Source organism: Pinus tabuliformis, chromosome 5_1, assembly GCF_031772625.1.
Source record: "Pinus tabuliformis cultivar Carrire ecotype Pingquan chromosome 5_1, CPIR1, whole genome shotgun sequence".
In the NCBI taxonomy this organism is placed as follows: Eukaryota; Viridiplantae; Streptophyta; class Pinopsida; order Pinales; family Pinaceae; genus Pinus; species Pinus tabuliformis.
The window spans coordinates 266,687,952-266,707,343 of NC_142305.1; positions in this window are offsets into that span (position 1 = coordinate 266,687,952).

A 19,392-nucleotide genomic window follows, 5' to 3' on the forward strand; every position below is an offset into this window, starting at 1 on the left:
ATAGTCTATCTATAATTTAGATTTCAAAGAAACAGGCCTAGTATTTACGAGGTTCTTATACTCTGAAAAATAGTGAAGAGTATTACTAGAATTGTTGTAGTACCAATGTAAGAATGAAATACTAAACTTTCCCTCCATCCTAAAGTAGTCATTGGAACCTCAAGGAAAAAGCTTTTTTTGGATTTCAAGTGGATATGCTATAAAATAATTCGACCTGTGAAGAAGTAATAGTCTTACTATGATACAAGTTTTGTTGCATACATGAAAGTGTATTAGAGACTCTAGGGGCTCTATCTACATACATTTCTTGACAACGATTTGACATCTACATGACTCATGGATATACGATGAGGAGACTTCATGCTTGTCTATGTTTCAAGAGTGACTTCAGATCAAGAAAATCTCACTTTCAAAATTGCTATCCATTCCTATATGGGGATTTTCGAGAGGATTAGAAGCTCTTATGTCTGAGTTTCAGGACTCATTGAATCACATTATTCTACCCTAGAATAGAACAAAGTGTAGTGAGAATTTTGCACGCTGAAATTTATGAGGACTAGATTCTCTTGAATATTATTTGATGGTCTAAACAAGATTATAGTTTGTTGTTGTTTAAGGTTCTCATAAGGAGTTGTTGGAAATCTATGGCCTCTCTTCTACTCTTTGAACAAGGTATTTACAGGGTTTCAACCTAATTATTTTGTTATTTTAACACCTTGTTGAGTTCCCTAATGAGAGATCCAAGAGATAACACAATTATAATATAGATGTATCTTGTTTTAAGTGTTACTCATGTTTTGATGCTCATTACAAATATGTTTTGAGGCACAATTACTACAACCATTTTTAGCCTATGCTAGGGCAGCCCTTGGCGAACTATTCTTTCATTCATCAAATACCCCAAATTATTTTATTCATACAAAATAATTATTCCCTGAATAATGACTATACAACCCGTGTATATAATTATTCACAATTTACACATGTGATCATTTATTACACTAACCACTACTATATATGCATTTAGCCCTATATATGACAGGATAATGGCAATTTTATAGGCATTTATCCCCACATATGCCCCACTAATTGTTATATCATGTACTCTCCCCACAATATATCCCCCACTCTTAGGGTAATTGTTGAGGAATCTAGAAATTTGACATAAACCAACCAAGATTAATGCCATAGGGTCACATAATTGTTGAAGAACATTATTGTCCAACACAACCCTTTAAGAATGTTCCAATGTGGCATAACCTTTAATAAACTTTGTAATGCAATGGAAGATAAATCTCACAATGAAATGTAACCATTGAGAAACAGTGTGACACAATCCTTCCTGAATTTTACAATGTAGCATAACCATGAAGAATGTAGCAATTCAAAATTCGTACACTAGGTTGAATATCATAATGTGGAATTACCATTAATTAATATTGCAACCCAAGAGAATCTCCAAAGCATCTCATGATGCATGGTAACCCCTAATCAACATTATAATGCCACATAACCATTTCAAAATGTAGTAGTTTTACATAAGTAAAAAAAAAAATGAATGTTGCAATCAAATGTAACCATTCATGAAAATCACAGTGTAAATAAATGTTCATTGCAATTGTAGGTAACCATTCATGAACATCACAATCTAAAGAAATGTTCATTTCAATTGTAGGAATCTTATAAAAATTTTAAACGATGTATCAATATGATGTAATATATGTCCATAGATTTGTATTAATTACATTATATAATAATAATAAGTAGATATATATGTAAAGTTAAAGTAGCAATATATGTGTTATTACTATAATTCACTCATATTATCTACTATATTGAACCATGTCAAGTCATAATGTCATAGGTTTATAATATATCTTATGAGTATATAAACAAATCAAAACCATGTTATCAATCATTTATTAATATATTAGTAAATTTGAAAAATAAAGATTATATCATATTTTTGTCTATTATATGGTGGCCTTTGTGTGTGTATGTAATTTTCAATAATTAGATGGACTTATGAATATTATATTATTTATAACAATTGAAATTACTCTCCTCTCTTCTCATTGGATTGGAATTTATCATATTAATTTGAGATGTACGAAAATCACTGAAAAAGTGTACAAACATGAAAAAGGAAATATCCTTCATGGTAGTCACCATCATCCAAGTAGTCATACATAAAAAAAAAATAACTAGTTGAAACACATTGTAGTTTTTGACGAAATGCCAACAATTATGGTTGATTTCCCCATAGTTCTTTTCTTTAGATTTCGTCTTTTTTAGTAGAACATGATTGCTCCCACTTGGCTTTCAATAAGATCAACATAAACAATATTTGGTTAGGATAACTTACACATTTTTTTTCTACTCAAAAAATACTAAAAGAAAAATTTTCAAAGCATGGCCATTTTATTGAAACTCCTACCAATCACTTGTTTTGAAATTGGGAGAAAAAAAATGCCTGAAGCTAGGGTTTGTAGAAGGAGATCAGTGTTGCACACCATGGAAGGGCAAGAGGGGGGGGGTTTGTACTCCCTCCTATAGGCAGACAATCTCCAATCGCTTCAAGGAGCCACTGGAAGTTGAAAGTGGGAGTTCAAGAAAAGGGATACAGTAAAAGAGAAGCTCACAGGGGAAAGAAGATAAGTAGGAAGAAGTCAGAAAAAACAGGTGAATAGAGGGAGATAGTCAGAAAGATGATCACATAAGTCAGACATGACCATGTAAACCTGGGGCAACCATCACACCCTGGGTGGTGTTAAGTGATCCAGCCCAAATGCATGGATAAAGCTTCATTGGAAACCTAAGAGAGAAATAGATCGACACCTTAGATCCAAGGGTTTCGTCAAAGTTGTTTTTACAAACCTAGAGGATAAAGACATGGTGTTTGAAGGAGGACCATACTTCTATGCTGCTACACGCCTCTATATGCAGCCATGGATGTTGAGTTTTGTCCCAGAAATAGAGAAAATCACTTTGGTTCTCGTATGTATAAGACTCTATTCCCTACCTCTAGATTATTGGTAGCTAGAATGATTAAAATCCATACACAATAAACTAGGGCATTTTTTAAAACTAGAAGAGGCCACACTATGAGGGAAATACACCTCCTTCGCCCACATATGCATAGAAATTGACCTTTCTGGAGCTCTACTGGATGAGATAATTCTATAAGTATATGATGAAGAATGGTTGTAGCCGAAGGACTATGAGCATGTTCCTTTCGGATGCCGCAAATGCCATGAAAATCAGCACCTCTTTAGACAATGCCCTTTAAACAAAATCAAGAGCAGTATTAAAGCCACCTTAGGGAAAGAAACGGAAAGTTTTACCAAAGTGGGAGGTAGAGTTGGAGGAGGGAGAAAGAACCAGAAGAAATTGAATGAGGAAAATCACCTTAGTCAGAATAGGTTCAAGATATTAGAAGAAGAAGATGGGCACAATAAAGAGAACCAGGAAGTGGAGGATAGCCATGCAGAGAAGCCAAAGGAGGACAGTATGGAGGATAGACTTGAAAACAACCAACACAAGGAGGATCTACAGAGCACTATGGAATTTGACAGGGACTAAGAGATGACCCCAAGTGAAGTGGGAATGGAGGATCATGAACTGCAGGATATTCCTGAAAGGGAGCATCTTGCTCTAGAAAAGTTCCTGGAGCAGGGACAAACCAAAGGAGTGGATTCATTACCTCAAGAGGAGTTTAAAAGAGTGCAACAACTATTCCTCTAGAGAAGTGAGGCAAAAGGTGTGTGGGTCAAAAGAAATCATGATAGTCAGGTCAAAAGAGGGGCTAAAATGATGGAGGCAACATTGGGACAAGCTCCTAAGAACCCAGACAGAAAAAAGAGGAAGAAAAAGACAGAATAAGCTGCTGATAGATTGTGGAAAACTCATGATGAACTCAGGTAAGATGAAAGACCTAACAATTTACTCATTTACAAATCTTTCTTAATGAAGCTTGCAACATGGAATATTAGAGGTCTAGGAAGTAAAAGGAAACGAAGAAATCCAAGTAATAGAATGAAAAACGAAAAACCAGACATGGTATTTATACAGGAAACAAAATGTTCAAAAGACAAAATAAGAGAAATACATAGCAAATGGTTTACTAAGTATGAATATCTAGAAGCTAAAGTAGACAAAGAAGCAAGGGGAATTCTCACATTTTGGAACCCTCTGAAACTTGGAATCGTAGATGTTGAAGCATCGAAGAAGTATCTATCAATGGCCATACAAATTTTGGGGGACAAGGAAGTTTATTTTTTCACAAATTTATATGGTCCACAAAAGCCTGAAGATAAACTAAGGCACCTAACCTCACTAGAGGATCTAAGAGAAAGACATCTGGGTATCCCCTAGATTCTGGGTAGGGACTTTAATATTGTTATAGACATTTTTGTGCCCTACAACCCCAAGCATGAAATGTTCATAAACCAAGGGCTCCTAAGTGCCTAAAAGTGTCATTCTAACGCCTAAAGGAACAAGGTCAACAGACTACAACTTCTCCTAGAAGTTCTCCATGAGAAACTACTCAGAATTGGTCAAAACAGGATCATTGCAGCTGCTCCACTAGCTAAGTGCGTTGCATCTCACCTAAATACACTGTGGGGGTGCGTTTCATTTCAAATGTCCCTTCTGTTGGGTGTGATGGGCGAGAAATGACAAATGGCACTGTCATTCCGCGAGGTGGAGAGGCAATGTAAGCTTCCAAAATCTTCTCCTCTGACACTTGCCTCACTGAATTTGACCAAGGATGAGTAAGAGGCCCTCAACCTCCAAGTGGAAGCAAGAATTGTCAGAGAGAAGACACTAATCAAATCACAAGCTGACTCATTCCCCTTACAGATATCTATATATGGATCCCTCATCCAAGAGATCCAGAGGCTGTAATTTTGCATATTGTAAGGAACTGCTGTTGGTTTCTAGAGACAAAAATCAGATTGTTGGGTGATATAAGTTTTGTTTGAGGTGAAGAGGGGATTCTTTGCTGGGAGGTTGGTGTTGGGTCGGAACCACTGGTTGTAACTCCTCCTAGATCTTTTCTTGTTTATCAATAAAAGCTATTTGAGTTTTCCTCCATGCTTTTGTATCATTGATGCTTGTTACATTTGTATGGTCAATTTACATCTGATCCTAGATTGTTTATGATTATAGATCCATGTATTTGTATAGTGCTATGCTTCTGTGATCTTACAGGTACTTTGGGAAGCTGGGCGTGCAAGGGAACAGGTAGCTAGGGACTATCAAAGAAGAGAGGGATCGAATCGAAGGATTAGCGTAAGACAGAGGTTGGTCTTTTTGTTCCTCTCTATCTATAATTCATAAAGGAAAAACAAAAGTAGTTTTTCTCTATTTGTTTCTAAGGTAGCTGTCACACCTTAGTGGGATAAAGCAGTTCTAAATAGACACTTTTCCCTGTAACAAAATGGCGACTCCGCTGGGGAAATAATTAGTTTGTTTGTTTATCATTCTTTGTTGTTTGTTTCATAAACTTACAAGTAGCATTCGAACTGCATTTGCCATAACAAATGCAAAGTAGACAACTGCTACTTCAATCCATCTACTGGATCTGTTTATGATTTAAACAACTGATTCACAAACTATCTAATTTCCCTTGTGATAGCTCTTAGATCCTCCTTAGATCTACCCTTGATTGTTGCATTACTAATTGCTTTTTACTCGGCCAAAACCCAAGAACTGAACTGCAAACTGTGACCCGGAACCCGAACAGAGTCTCGTTTTTGGCCCAGCGCAGGTACTGTTCAAAGATTCTGAATTTCAGCGCACTTCCCGAGTGGACAACCTGCGCTGCATTTCAGATTCTCTGTGTTAATGTGCGTTGATCAGACTAGCTCTATGCAGCTGTGGCTTCTGTGATTCATTCTTTCCACTGCCTGTGATCAGTATATGTCTATTTGAAACCCCTTTTCCTTACTGTTATTCCGCCTCCTTTGTACAAAATAACTGTAGATGTTTTTGTGTGTTTGTTGAGTCATTTACAGTTCTCCTTTGCAAAAGTAGCATAGTCGTACTGTCGTCCTTTGATTTGAATCTGTCGCAAGTGTCAATTTCGATCGTAGGAAAAAGTTTGATTGCTGTTAACGGTCGATTATCCTGCTACTATTTCTTTTGGTTTGAATTTGTAATTTTCTAGTGTCAAGAACAAGCATTCAGTTCAAAATCGTAAGGTTTCATAATCGTCTCGATTTTTTGATTTCGAAAAGAATCTTGTTGATATTCGTCGCTTGAAAAAAAATTCAGATTTGTGCATCAACTTTCTTTTTACCATCCATATACTAAGAAAGTAGAAAACAAATACATGCATGTGCATTTGCATATAGACAGTCTGTTTGGCTTGATTTAGGAAAGTGCATTTACAGTGTGCTCTTTGCTCTTTGTGAAACGATTATGTCTTTCTTTTCCCTCATAGCTAGGATTTTCATTGCATAAAGGAGATAAAAAGTTTGTTTATCATCTTAGATTGCATTTTAGGAATTACATCTACATCTCGTGGTGAACCCGAAAAGCAAAGTTCATAAACAAGATCAACTTAAAATAAATTCAATGAATCTAACAACGCTTTGGAACTTAACGCACAACATTTAGAGGTCCAGGCTAGAGACGTATTTTGGCGTCGTAAAGCCTGGTAACTGTTGTTCTCACTGATGGTTGGGTGATTCGTCCACTTTGAGACGATAAGTGCCAGTACAGACTTGTGCTCCCACGTACCATTGAGTATATTTTGGGATACCCCAATAGGCTTAATCCTATATCCATAGGAAGCCGTGTCTGCCGCCCTATCGATCACAATGCACTGAACACAACATTCGAGAAGATTGACTGTCGTACCGTAAAAAGTATTTTGTAGTTTTGTGATTGGTTTGGTACTCCCTCTACCTAGACTTCCAGAGCAGTCCCTTTCATTCCTTATCAGACTCCTTAATGGAAAAGGTCCATCTGAGCACTTGTCACTTCAGGTTCATTAAAAATCGAAGGAGACTAGAGTCATCTTTTGTTTTTTCTCGACTCTTAAAAACTGAAAAAACAAGAGGTGTCAAAGCGTCTAAAATTCATTTAATTCAGAAATATACTTCCCCTTTATTTTAGTTGATCGAGTAATCTGCAATCGTGGAAGAAAGTCAATTGAAACCCCGTCGTTCGCTGAGGCTTACGAGTCAACCGTCTTTGTCTCCGGAATCAAAGCCAGTACGGACAAAGAGAAATCGTTTAACCGGTTCCAAATCTCCAATTAAAGTTAGAACAAGTGTTCCAACGACATCAGAGACTCTGGTTACTCCAAACATTTCTAGAATCCCAGCCTCTATAGAAGAAGTTCAACAGCCACAGAAGGACAGTGATATTGATCCTAGTCTGAGACCAACCACTTGTGTTACCGAACCAGTTCCATCTACAACCGGTTCGGAGAGTCTTGCTCTTCAAACATCTGTCGTTGCCGATTTCACACCTTCTTTGGCACCAGAAATATTCTACAGACCTGACGGTCTTCCCCTTCCACCTGGTTTGAGTTCCATAGAAGAAATTGTAGAAGATCCTCCAACAAGTACTCCGTCGCAATTTGGAGTCATGATCTCTATATCCTTCCTCGTCAGAAGTTAGTCTACCACCAGCGGAAGCTCCTGTAGAATCGCTAGGTAATATTTTGGATAGACTACAAATGTTTGAACAACCGTCAACATCTAGGACTATGTCGTCTGACACAGCGACGGCAAAACTCCCTGCTATCACTCCGACAATGTTCGCAGGTATACCATCTGTCCCGACTAGCTCTCGACCGCTAGAAGGAGTCCACTCAGGGGCTATCTCGACAGTATGGCCTGTTCCTATTTGTTCATCCAGAATAATATCTGGAAACTCTTATGTTGAGTCTCAATAAATTGATCCATTTGGAGGTCAATTTTGGTAGTCCAGGCCCTAAGGGCAAACAATTCCCTTGAGTTCTGGATTACCACCGTATGGGGGGCAGTATACCCTTTCATTATCCCCTCCCGGGGGATATCCATACGGGAGTTCACAACCACATTCAGGTTATACTAGAATTACCTCAAGCGGTTGGGTACCTATACTACATCAACAACCAAGAGTTGTATACTCGATGCAACAATGCTTACCTATGTCAAATATCCCAACTATGCCAACTATTGTAACAGTGTCGCAAGTTCAAGCGTTGCCTGTTGTATGCCAACCTCAGGTTTCTCAGGTTGTAATGCAACAACCCCTTGACCCTGCGACTCAACCACAATCTCCGACCAGTGGAACGACACAAGTTCAGACAGGTACAATTACCCCTCATCTTGGTCAAACTGTTAGTATCAGGCAACATCACATGGCTTCACAACCATGGCTGGTGCAATACCAACAACCGCAATTTGAACAAGTATACCAAGGTTCTGAGCAACAAATATTTGCTAATAGTGGACAGCCGTACATTCAAAATGGTCAAAGTCAACCATTTTACAATGGTCATGCCCACCAACCTTACCAAACATACCAACATCAAATGCATTATGCCGGTATGCAAAGGCCAACTGCTCAGGCAATCCCATCTTATCCTGGGTATGCTTCACCTAACCTGAATCAACAGTTACCCTTTGTGGAAACTTTGGAGTTACCTGATTTAAACCAGTTAACAAACGATCCAATCGCTTACGCCCCTTGGTGGCCAGCGATTCCGCATAAAATTCCATCAGATATTCCTAAATTTAATGGAAATCCGGGTGAAGATCCATCGAATCACATGATGACCTTTCATCTATGGTGTTCATCAAACACCTTAAATGATGATTCGATAAGACTTCACCTCTTTCAGAGGACGTTAACGGGTCCGGCAGCAAAATGGTACATCGAATTGCCTAGATCTTCATTCGACAAATTCAGCACCTTAGCCACAACCTTTTTAACCCATTTTCAGTTACCAATAAGGTGCAAAACGGGAACAAAACTTCTTACCAACTTCAAACAGACAACGTCCACTCACATATCTAATCATATACGTGAGTGGCGACGTCATCTTTGAATGGTAAAAACATATGTCCCCGATCTGCTCCTAGCTAAATGGTTTATCAAGTCATTACTACCTTGAATCATGGAAGATGTGGCAAAGGGGAGAGTCATAACAGAAGAGCAAGTCATCACTTGTGCGCAATATCTGGACTTGATTTACACTCAGTCCGGCACACTCTACGATAAAATACCTAATACCCCTAGAATGGAATTCTCAATTCCTCCTCCTCCTAAATCAAACAATGACTCTCATGCCGGTGATGGCGTGATTGGCACAACAGACACGAAATCGACAAAGGCTGCATCCAAAAAGGCCCGTAAGATTTCAAGTCAAAATGCAAAAGATGAACTTCTTGCTTCGGAAGTAAATGTTGTATCGACAAATAAAGGCAAAGAAACCAAACAACCAGGAAGCAAGAAGAAAGGAAAAGGGAAGAAGAAGAAACAAGAGGAATCATCACCTGAAAAATCATCTTCAAACCATCCTGGAGATAGGAAACCAAAAAATCCATGATTTATATGAGATGAGGATCATCGGACCGCAAATTGTCCACACAATGCTGAGCTTAAAAAATTCTTCAAGAATTCAAAAACCTCAGCAGTGTTAACTGATCCGTTTCCAAATCCAGGAAAAATCTAGTTGAGAGTGAAGATGCTTCCCGGTGTCAAGTGCTAATGTTGTCGGTTTCAAAACAAAAAAATGATGCTTTGATATCGACAAGGAACAAAGATTATGGGAATCCACAGCTGTCGAAGAACAAGGATAAAGATCAACCTAGTAGCTCGACAACAACTTCGACATAAGTTGTGCCGCCCATCATTCCTGAATTGACAATAAAACCAACAAATGGAGAAGTACACAAGTCGACGTTTAATCCCCACGCTAGAGCGGCACAACATTATAATATAGTGGAAGATTTGGCACAATCGCCATCCGCTATGTCGACTCTTGAAGTACTACAAAATTGCCCATCCCAAAGGCAAGCTTTATTATCAGCCATTGGTGGGGTAGACCCAAAGGATTCCAATCTTGTATCCTTCGACCATAAAGGATACGATCCTCAATTACCAGCTCAACTAGCTTTCCTTGTTCAAGTGAAAGCCCTCAATAAAACTGTTCATCGAATAATTATCGATGAGGGAGCATCTACATGCATTATACGGAAGGACATATACCCGATATGGTATTCTAAGTAACTTGAAAGTTGAACTAGGAGGGAAAACGGTAGAAATAGATGTTGAAGTAATCGATGGAAATATTGATTACAACATCCTACTAGAAATACCATGGATATATGCTATGGCAGCTGTTGTGTTGACCTATTTTAGGAAGATTGCATTTCCCCTTCAAGGAGGGATTACAATTGTCGATCAACAAAACTTCCTCCCCAATGGTTCTCAAGTTACAGGAAGCATTCCCATGATCCATGGAAGCCCCCATTCACTTCAAAATATTGGAGTAGGCCTACTAAAAGATCCTATACTAATCGGAACTTTTGCCCTTCCACCTCCAATCAACCTGGCGGAAGTAGCGTCGGTAGGAACCTGTAATATGATATCTTCTAAAAAGATCTCACAAAATGATATCGACATGGATCATGCAGTGGTTTTACCCACAAGCCCAATGGAAATATTGTAGCAATCAATGTTCCTAGCATGGGAGGCAAACCCAAATCAACGCCCATCAAGCATTTGGATAGATAGGTCTAAAGAGTATGGTACCCCTTCAAATCCTTGGTTGTGAGTGCATGTCACCGACGAAGGAATTGTCCAATCAATGGTAATTGAAGGGGCACCATGGAATGATTCCCACCATCGTTCCCTTCTTCCGGATTGTGAAGAAGATGCTCAAGATGACCTTTATCATCCTTCAGTCTTTGATTTCCTATCAAATACTGTAAACACAGTGGATTCCGAGAGAAACTTGTCCAACATTGAAGAGACTATCGCCATAAATATCTCGACGAAAACAGATGTTGTAGAGAATATTTATGTTGGCAAATGTTGTTCTCCTTCAGAGCTGGAAATATATAACGCTCTTTTTTGCGAATTTAGAGATGTCTTTGCTTAGTCATACAGTGAAATTCCAGGCATTGACTCGAGTATCGTTGAACACGAAATTAAGATGTATCTAGATGTCAAACGAGTACGACAACGGCTAAGGCAGGTGCACCGCAAGAAAGCCGCTGCCATTAATGCAGAAATTGAAAAAATTCTCCATGCTAGTTTCATCTACCCAGTTCCTCTAACCAATTGGGTATCGAATATTGTTCCTGTTATGAAAAAACAAGGAACAATTAGAGTGTGCGTCGATTACAGGGATGTAAATCAAGCTTGTCCGAAAGACAACTACCCTACACCCTTCATTGACCAGATAATTGATGAATGCGCCGGATGCGAAATCTTTTCCTTCATAGATGGATTCTCTGGGTATAATCAAATAAATATCCGCCCACAGGACCAGTCAAAGACTGCATTTATTTGTCCGTGGGGCACATTCACATATCGAAAATTACCCTTTGGTTTAAAGAACACAGGGGTGACATTTCAGAGGGAAATGAATTATGCCTTCCATGACATCAAAAACATCATTCAACTGTACCTCGACGACCTTCCAGCTCATTCGCGAAAGCAGACTGATCATCCGCAACATTTAAGAGCGATATTTCTACGTTGGCAACAATACAAGATACGACTCAATCCACACAAATGTGTATTTTGCGTCAATTCTGGTCATCTACTTAGCTTTGTAGTCTCGAAGGACGGGATTCATCTCGACCTATGTAAGATCCAGGTAATCGTAAATTTGCCTCCACCTTCGAATTTGCTTCAAATTTAGAAACTCCAAGGGAAAGCAAACTTTCTGAGGAGGTTTATTCCAAATTACGCCGAACTTGCTAAAGGTTATACACGTCTTTTGAAGAAGGAAGTACCCTTTGTCTGGGATCAGGTTGCGCAAGATTCCTTTGATTCTTTAAAAGAATCACTAATGAAAGCATCATTAATGTATGCTCCTGATTATCAAAAAGATTTTAACCTGTATCTAGCTGCAGCGGATACGACCATCGCAATGGTTTTAGTTCAAGATGTCAATGGAATTGAACATCCTATATATTATTTAAGTAAAAACTTAAATGATACAGAAAGCAAATATTCTTACGTTGAAAAGCTAGCACTTGTAGTTGTTCAAGCGATACAGAGATTTTGACACTATGTCCTCTTTCGGAAAACTACCATTGTGTTAGATTGCAACCCCATGACTTATATATTGTCGCGACAGTTGCTGGGGGGCAAATATTCAAAATGGATAGCAATCCTACAAGAGTTTGATCTGGAATTTGTAAAATCCAAGTCAAAGAAAGCTCTAGTTTTCGCAGAATTATTGTGCGATCTCCCATCATCGTCCAACGATGACACATCAGAAGAAACAATCATGGACGAAAATTTGTTTCTGATATCTGCAAGCAATGAGTGGTATGGGGATATAATCATTTATATCCAAACCCAAAAGTACAGGCCAAACACCTCCCACTCCAAACAAAAATTTATTCAATACCAAGCAAAAGACTACATGATCGTTGGTGATACACTTTACCGTCGTGGTATCGATATAGTTCTGAGAAGGTGCCTCACCCATGAGGAGGCCGAAAAAGTCCTGAATGATTTTCATTCAGGCACGTGTGGGTGGATCAATCTGGATATGCTACAGTGCAAAAAATCTTACGAGCATGACACTTTTGGCCAACAATGTTCAAAGATTGCATAACCGCAGTCACAAGTTTCCATGCTTGTCACATTTTCTATAGCAAAACCAGAAGACCACGCGCACCTCTGCAGCCAATAGTGGTTGTTGGGCCATTCACGACGGCATCAATTTCATGACATGTAACCCCACCACAACCGAGGGGCATGGGTATATCATAGTCGCAGTTGACTATTTTACCAAATGAGCCGAGGCGATACCTACATTAGATAATACTGGTGAAACAGTTGCCCTCTTTTTTTTAATCATGTAGTCGCTAGATTCAACGTACCATAGGCTATAGTCACAGATCATGGATCACATTTTCGCAATCACATGATGGTCGAATTAGCTGCCAAACTAGGGATGTCTCACGACAGCTCTACTCCATATTATCCACAAGCCAACGGACAAGTTGAAGAAATCAAAAAAGTCCTAAAGCGCATGCTGCAAAGGATGATTAGAGTTCACAAAATAAGATGGAACCTAATCCTGTACTCAACTTTGTGGGCTTACCGAACATCGGTAAGGAATGCAACCGGGTTTACACCTTTCCAACTGGTATATGGCCTGGAAGCAGTCTTACCAATCCAGTGTGAAATCTCGTCTCTCAAACTCGCAATTGATCTCCTCCATGGAACTTCAGAAGAAGAAGCTTGTTGCTTGGAATTAATCCAATTGGATGAAACCCGTCGTGATGCCGCTTTGGCTAACGAAGCCCATAAGAAATGAGTCAAGGCGCAATTCGACAAAAATGTCAAACCCCGTGTCTTCTCAGAAGGTGACTTGGCCTTGCTTTACACCAAGAGTCCGATAAATTGGGAACAAGTAAATTTAAGTGTTTATGGATGGGCCCCTATATTGTTAAATGAGTGTTAGCAAAAGGAGCCTACGAGTTAATGGATTATGACGGAATTCCACTCACGCAACCTCGTAATGGGTTGTACCTCAAGCGTTACTATGCGTAATGGTAACCTGTATGCTTTTGTTATGTTTTTGTTTTCGCTAAAGTGTTTATTTTGGTCCAGTAATCCACTTTTTATATTTATTGCAGATGTCGAACCTATTGGAGTCATGTGTTGGATATGCCGACGGAGCAAGTCGTAGTTCGCAGAACCTATCTTCTACAGCTTGGGCTATTTTTGATCCAAGGGGCGAGTTAGTAAGTTTCAGAGGGGTATGTACTGGTCGATCAACAAATAACATCACTGAATATAGCTCGTTGATAGAACTTCTCTCTGATGCCATCACACATGGTATACGCCGACTAATTGTCAGGCTAGACTCACAACTCGTAATACTACAACTCAATGGTATATATTCCGTCCGAAACCCAGCTATTTATCACATGTTCCTAAGGGTTAAGATTTTGGAAAGACGATTTGATTTTTTTCAATATCAACACATTTCCAGAAACTTAAACACATTAACTGACTCATTATCAAATTATGTGTTAGATAGACATTTGCAACATTTATAAAAAGAAACATATCATCAACGTTTGCATTTGGATCATGTAACTTAACCAAAATAAAACTCCGAAAATCAAAAATATATATAACTGTTTATGGTTTACACATAATGTTCTATAACCAAGACAAAATCGGTCAAATGGCCAAAAAACTCAAAATGCTAGGGGGCACCCTAGTCTAATGATGCTCATGATAGCAAGTCACAGCCTATGCGATCATGCGTAAGAGACGAGTCCATCATCTGGGCACACCAGTAGTATGCCGCTGTAACCTCAAAGGTAGCTCGTCAGTCCTCACATCTGGAATACCAAGAGTGAGGCCCTCAACCTTCTCCTGTAATGCTGTGAGAGTCTCGGCCACGTCGAGGTCACGAAGGATAGCCCTTCCGACGACCTCTCCTACTGGGGCAGCAGCTGGTACTCTCAGGCGAACTACTGGACGAACAAGACCAACATCTGCATGTACACATGAGTTTGATTAAAGTCTTGATAGAATAAAGCACAAGGACATTATAAAAGAAAAAAAATAAACAGGAATATGGTCAAAGATTTTACCAATGGCGCCCCACTATTCGCCATCTCGCAGTACTAAATCTGGATTACCCCGGAAGTCCATACCCACATATGGATACTCGAAATAAACCATCTCCTGACGATCAAACTACCTGAAGAAGGTATCGGAAAATGAAATCTGAGATTGACCTACATGCCTAGACATATGGTCAACCCATCTCTGCATACGTGGTTCAGTAGGACAAGGTAAATCGAGTGAAATATATTGCGGCTACATCAATGGTATCTTCTCTAAGGCAAAGGCGGTCAAAATATAACCGTACCCAAAGTTCTTCAACCTCCCGCTCTTTATCTTGGTCAACTGTTCTTTCATCACAAGAAGTATTGTGTCGCACCAGTTGAACACCTTCGGTTGGAGGCATTCCAAGGCATACTGCATATAAGATTGGTTGGCTACATGAAGAGTCGCACCACTGGCCATCCTACTTGGTCCAGACGGCACTGAGAAATGTCCACAGAATCTCCTGAAATCAGCTGATGAAAATCAAGGGGGGAAAGCACCTCCAAAGCTCCAACAAACCAAAGTTCAAATGAAATGGTAAAATGAGAGGTAAAAACACTTTTTCATTACTTTTTACATAGTTCAAAGTAAAATATTAGTGTTCTAACTCGTTTTCAAGCATATATTGTTCATTTCTGACTAGTTTGATGAAGCAGTTAAAGATACAGTACAATCTTTGAAAGAACAGAGCTATTTATGGTAAAATAAAAAAGGGACCATTCAATCGAGCAATGTTACCGCAAGGTTCAAGCTCGTTAAAAAATAAACCCGCATCGAGCAGTTTTAGCACATAGTTCAAGCTCGTTAAAAAATAAACATAAGACATGAGCAAATGTTTCCCCCCGCATTTAAGCTCGTTAAAAAATGAACTATTCCCCGGTAAATAACCATCGTGAATGTAGTATTTCAGCCGTTAAAGCCTTGGTCGTGTTTGCACCGTCACCTCCACTTTTTCATTGGCCGATCATTCACCTCCATTTGATTGTTTACCCATTTTGAGGAACAGTTGCGAAGAGTGATTTCACTAGCCATCATTGTGACACTGATATGATTGGAAAATTCCAAACCTTACCTGGAATCAGCTGCTACCCGTTTTATCACTCGTTCCTCAAAAGATGAGTCTTCTTTAAGCTCTTTCCAACTGACTCGTAAAATATGAAAAGATTGCCGAGCCATTGGCCTCTCCAGCTCATTAAAGGGACAAGAAGTGCTAACCCTCCTCTATATTTTAATCTTTTTGGACCTGAGGGATTATTACACAAAAATATTGAGCGCTTGTTTTGTTCGGCTCATTAAAAGTATCGAAAATTCATCTGTTCTGTATTGTTTTATACTTTTTTGGACTTAACGGATTAGATGACAAAAAAGAAATTTTGGATTTACCTTTACGTTCCTTTTCAGACTCTCTAAAATTGAAAAGGACCGAGTTATCTTTGTCGTTAAACTCGTTAAAAATATTAATAGCGACAAACTTGTCTATAGACAAGAACGAGTTTCACTATCGCTAGGCTCGTTAAAACATAGCGATGGGTTTGCCCGAAGGGAAACTTATAGAACAAGCATATGTTATCCTCCTCAAGCTTGACAAAAATAAAGTGGTACTCGTGAGCAATGACTAGGGAAAAATTGGGAAGAAAACTCAAAGAAACTTTGTTGGTAGCAAGTCGCTCTTGAATATGACACTTCCACTCTGTGTCCGAGTCGGGTTGGGTTGTTTCATTCACCGGTCACATCACCATGGTCATGCCATACCATCCACATTTGGGGTTAATGCTACCAATACATCACATCAGTGTCACCGATATGTTCAAGAGAAGTCATTCAGCGAATTCACTTGTGTCTCACCCACTACCATACATTATACTCCATTCTTTCATGACCGCCACCCTGAACCTTATATCACCAGATCGTTTTCACCTCCATTAAAATAATTTGCTCCGTTCCGTGTCATTGATGTGGGATTCATTAAGGCCCTCCTGTGATGGATCACTTCTTGGCGACATCAGCTCATTATCCAAGAAGTTGATTTAGGAACACCCCATTCAGTACTTTGAAGCTTGCATGCCTTAATGTCAAGTTTCTCACTTCCGGCGACAGGTTTACATTAATGGCCTTCGGCCAAAAGATTTTGCGTGGTGTTCGACGCCAAGTCCTTTATTAACACCACATGAATTGTACTACAGTACCTTGAGGGTCATTATCATTATCGGTGATTCCTCTCGTGCTTTTTAACAGTTTACATCATTGATTCGTAATCAAGCGATGTCTTTCCATCTTCAACTTCAGAACATTTCTCACATGGATCGACTTGTACTTCGAGTGAAGATCAGACGAGATTGAAGACCCCAGATCTAGTTTCATCCATCTGGGTTGCGATATATATTCAGGGAAATAAAGACATTAAATGTACATCATTACAGCACAGATAACCATCATATCAAAAGGATGATGGCTCTACCATAATTGTCAGTCTACATTGAGACGATTGTCTGTCCTATGTATATGAAAATGAATTTATAAAGCTGAGCATGAGAACGCCCGCCTCACCTAGATCATGAAAATATTATGAAGATAATGTATTGTATTGTATCTTATTACACGTATCCTCCCACCACTGAAAGAACTTCAGATCCTCATAATAAAGCATTTCACCCGACACCAAAAGGTTAATGGCCTCATACTTTAGGGGGCAACTGTTAGAGACATTTTTGTGCCCTACAACCCCAAGCATGAAATGTCCATAAACCAAGGGCTCCTAAGTCCCTAAAAGTGTTTTTCTAACCCCTAAAGGAACAAGGTCAACCGATTATAGCTTCTCCCAGAAGTTATCCATGAGAAACTACTCAGAATTGGTCAAAACAGGATCATTGCAGCTGCTCCAATGGCTAAGTGCGTTGCATCTCACCTAAATACACAGTGAGGGTGCGTTTCATTTCAAACGTCCCTTCTGTGGGGTGCGATGGGCGAGAAATGACAAATGGCAGTGTCATTCCGCGAGGTGGAGAGGCAATGGAAGCTTCCAAAATCTTCTCCTATGACACTTGCCTCACTGAATTCGACCAAGGATGAGTAAGAGGCCCTCAGCCTCCAAGTGGAAGCAAGAACTGTCAATGGGAAGACATTAATCAAATCACAAGCTCACTCATTCCCCTTACAGATATCTATATATGGATCCCTCATCCCAAAGATCGAGAGGCTGGAATTTTGCATATTGTAAGGAACTGTTGTTGGTTTCTAGAGACAAACATGAGAATGTTGGGTGATCTAAGCTTTTTTTGAGGTGAAGAGGGGCTTCTTTGCTGGGAGGTTGATGCTGGGTCGGAACCACTGGTTGTAACTCCTTCTGGATCTTTTCTTGTTTATCAATAAAAACTATTTGAGTTTTCCTCCATGCTTTTGTATCATTGATGCTTGTTACATTTGTATGGTCAATTTACATCTGATCCTAAATTGTTTATGATTATAGATCCATGTCTTTGTATAGTGCTATGCTTATGTGATCTTACAGGTACTTTCTAAAGCTCGGCGTGCAAGGGAGCAGGTAGCTAGGGACTATCAAAGAAGAGAGGGATCAAATCGAAGGATTAGCGCAAGACAGAGGTTGGTCTTTCTGTTCCTCTCTATCTATAATTCATAAAGGAAAAGCAAAAGTAGTTTTTCTCTGTTTGTTTCTAAGGCAGCTGTCACACCTTAGTGGGATGGAGCAGTTCTAAATAGACACTTTTCCGTGTAACAAATATGATCAAATCTCTATCGGAAAAAAAGGTGGGACAACTTCCATAGAGTTTCAGAATTTCATAAACAACGTGAGGCTAGTAGATACAGAGACAAGTAATGGTATCTTCACGTGGAATAATAAGAGGGCAAGAGTGGCTCAAGTGACCTGTAAACTTGACAGATTGATTATTTCAAAGGACCTTATCCTCACTGGCCTTAACTTATCAGCCATGATACTACCCTTTGGAGGCTCATATCACTGGCCTATTCAACTTGAAGCATCCTTTATAGAAACTCCGAGAAACATACCTTTCAATTTTGAAAACATCTGGCTTACCCATCCAAACTTCATCAGCAACATTGGAAAATGGTGGACAAAAGATATGCATGTTCAGGGCACAAAGATGTTCCTCCTGCATCAAAGATTAAAACACATCAAACACACGCTTAAATATTTGAATAAGAATGATTTTGGAAATATCTTAGAAGCCAAAAAAGTAGTTGAACAAAAGCTATAGGAAATTAACTAGGTCCTCATCACAGATGGCTTCTTCGAGGAGAGCAAGGGACTAGTTGACTATCTTCAATAGAAATGGGAGTGCTTATGAAAGAAAGAGGAGATCTTTTGGAAATAGAAATCAAGGGTTCAATGGTTAAAAGAAGGAGATAGGAATACAAGGTTTTTCACAAATCCACCATGGAGCATAGGTCTCAAAAGAGGATTACAAAAATCAAAGATATTCAAGGAAAGCAGCTCAATACCCACCAAGAAATAGAAACTTCTTTGGTCCAACATTTCCAAGACATAGCAGAGGAGCCTCTCATAGAGAGATCAAAATTTATCAATGACTT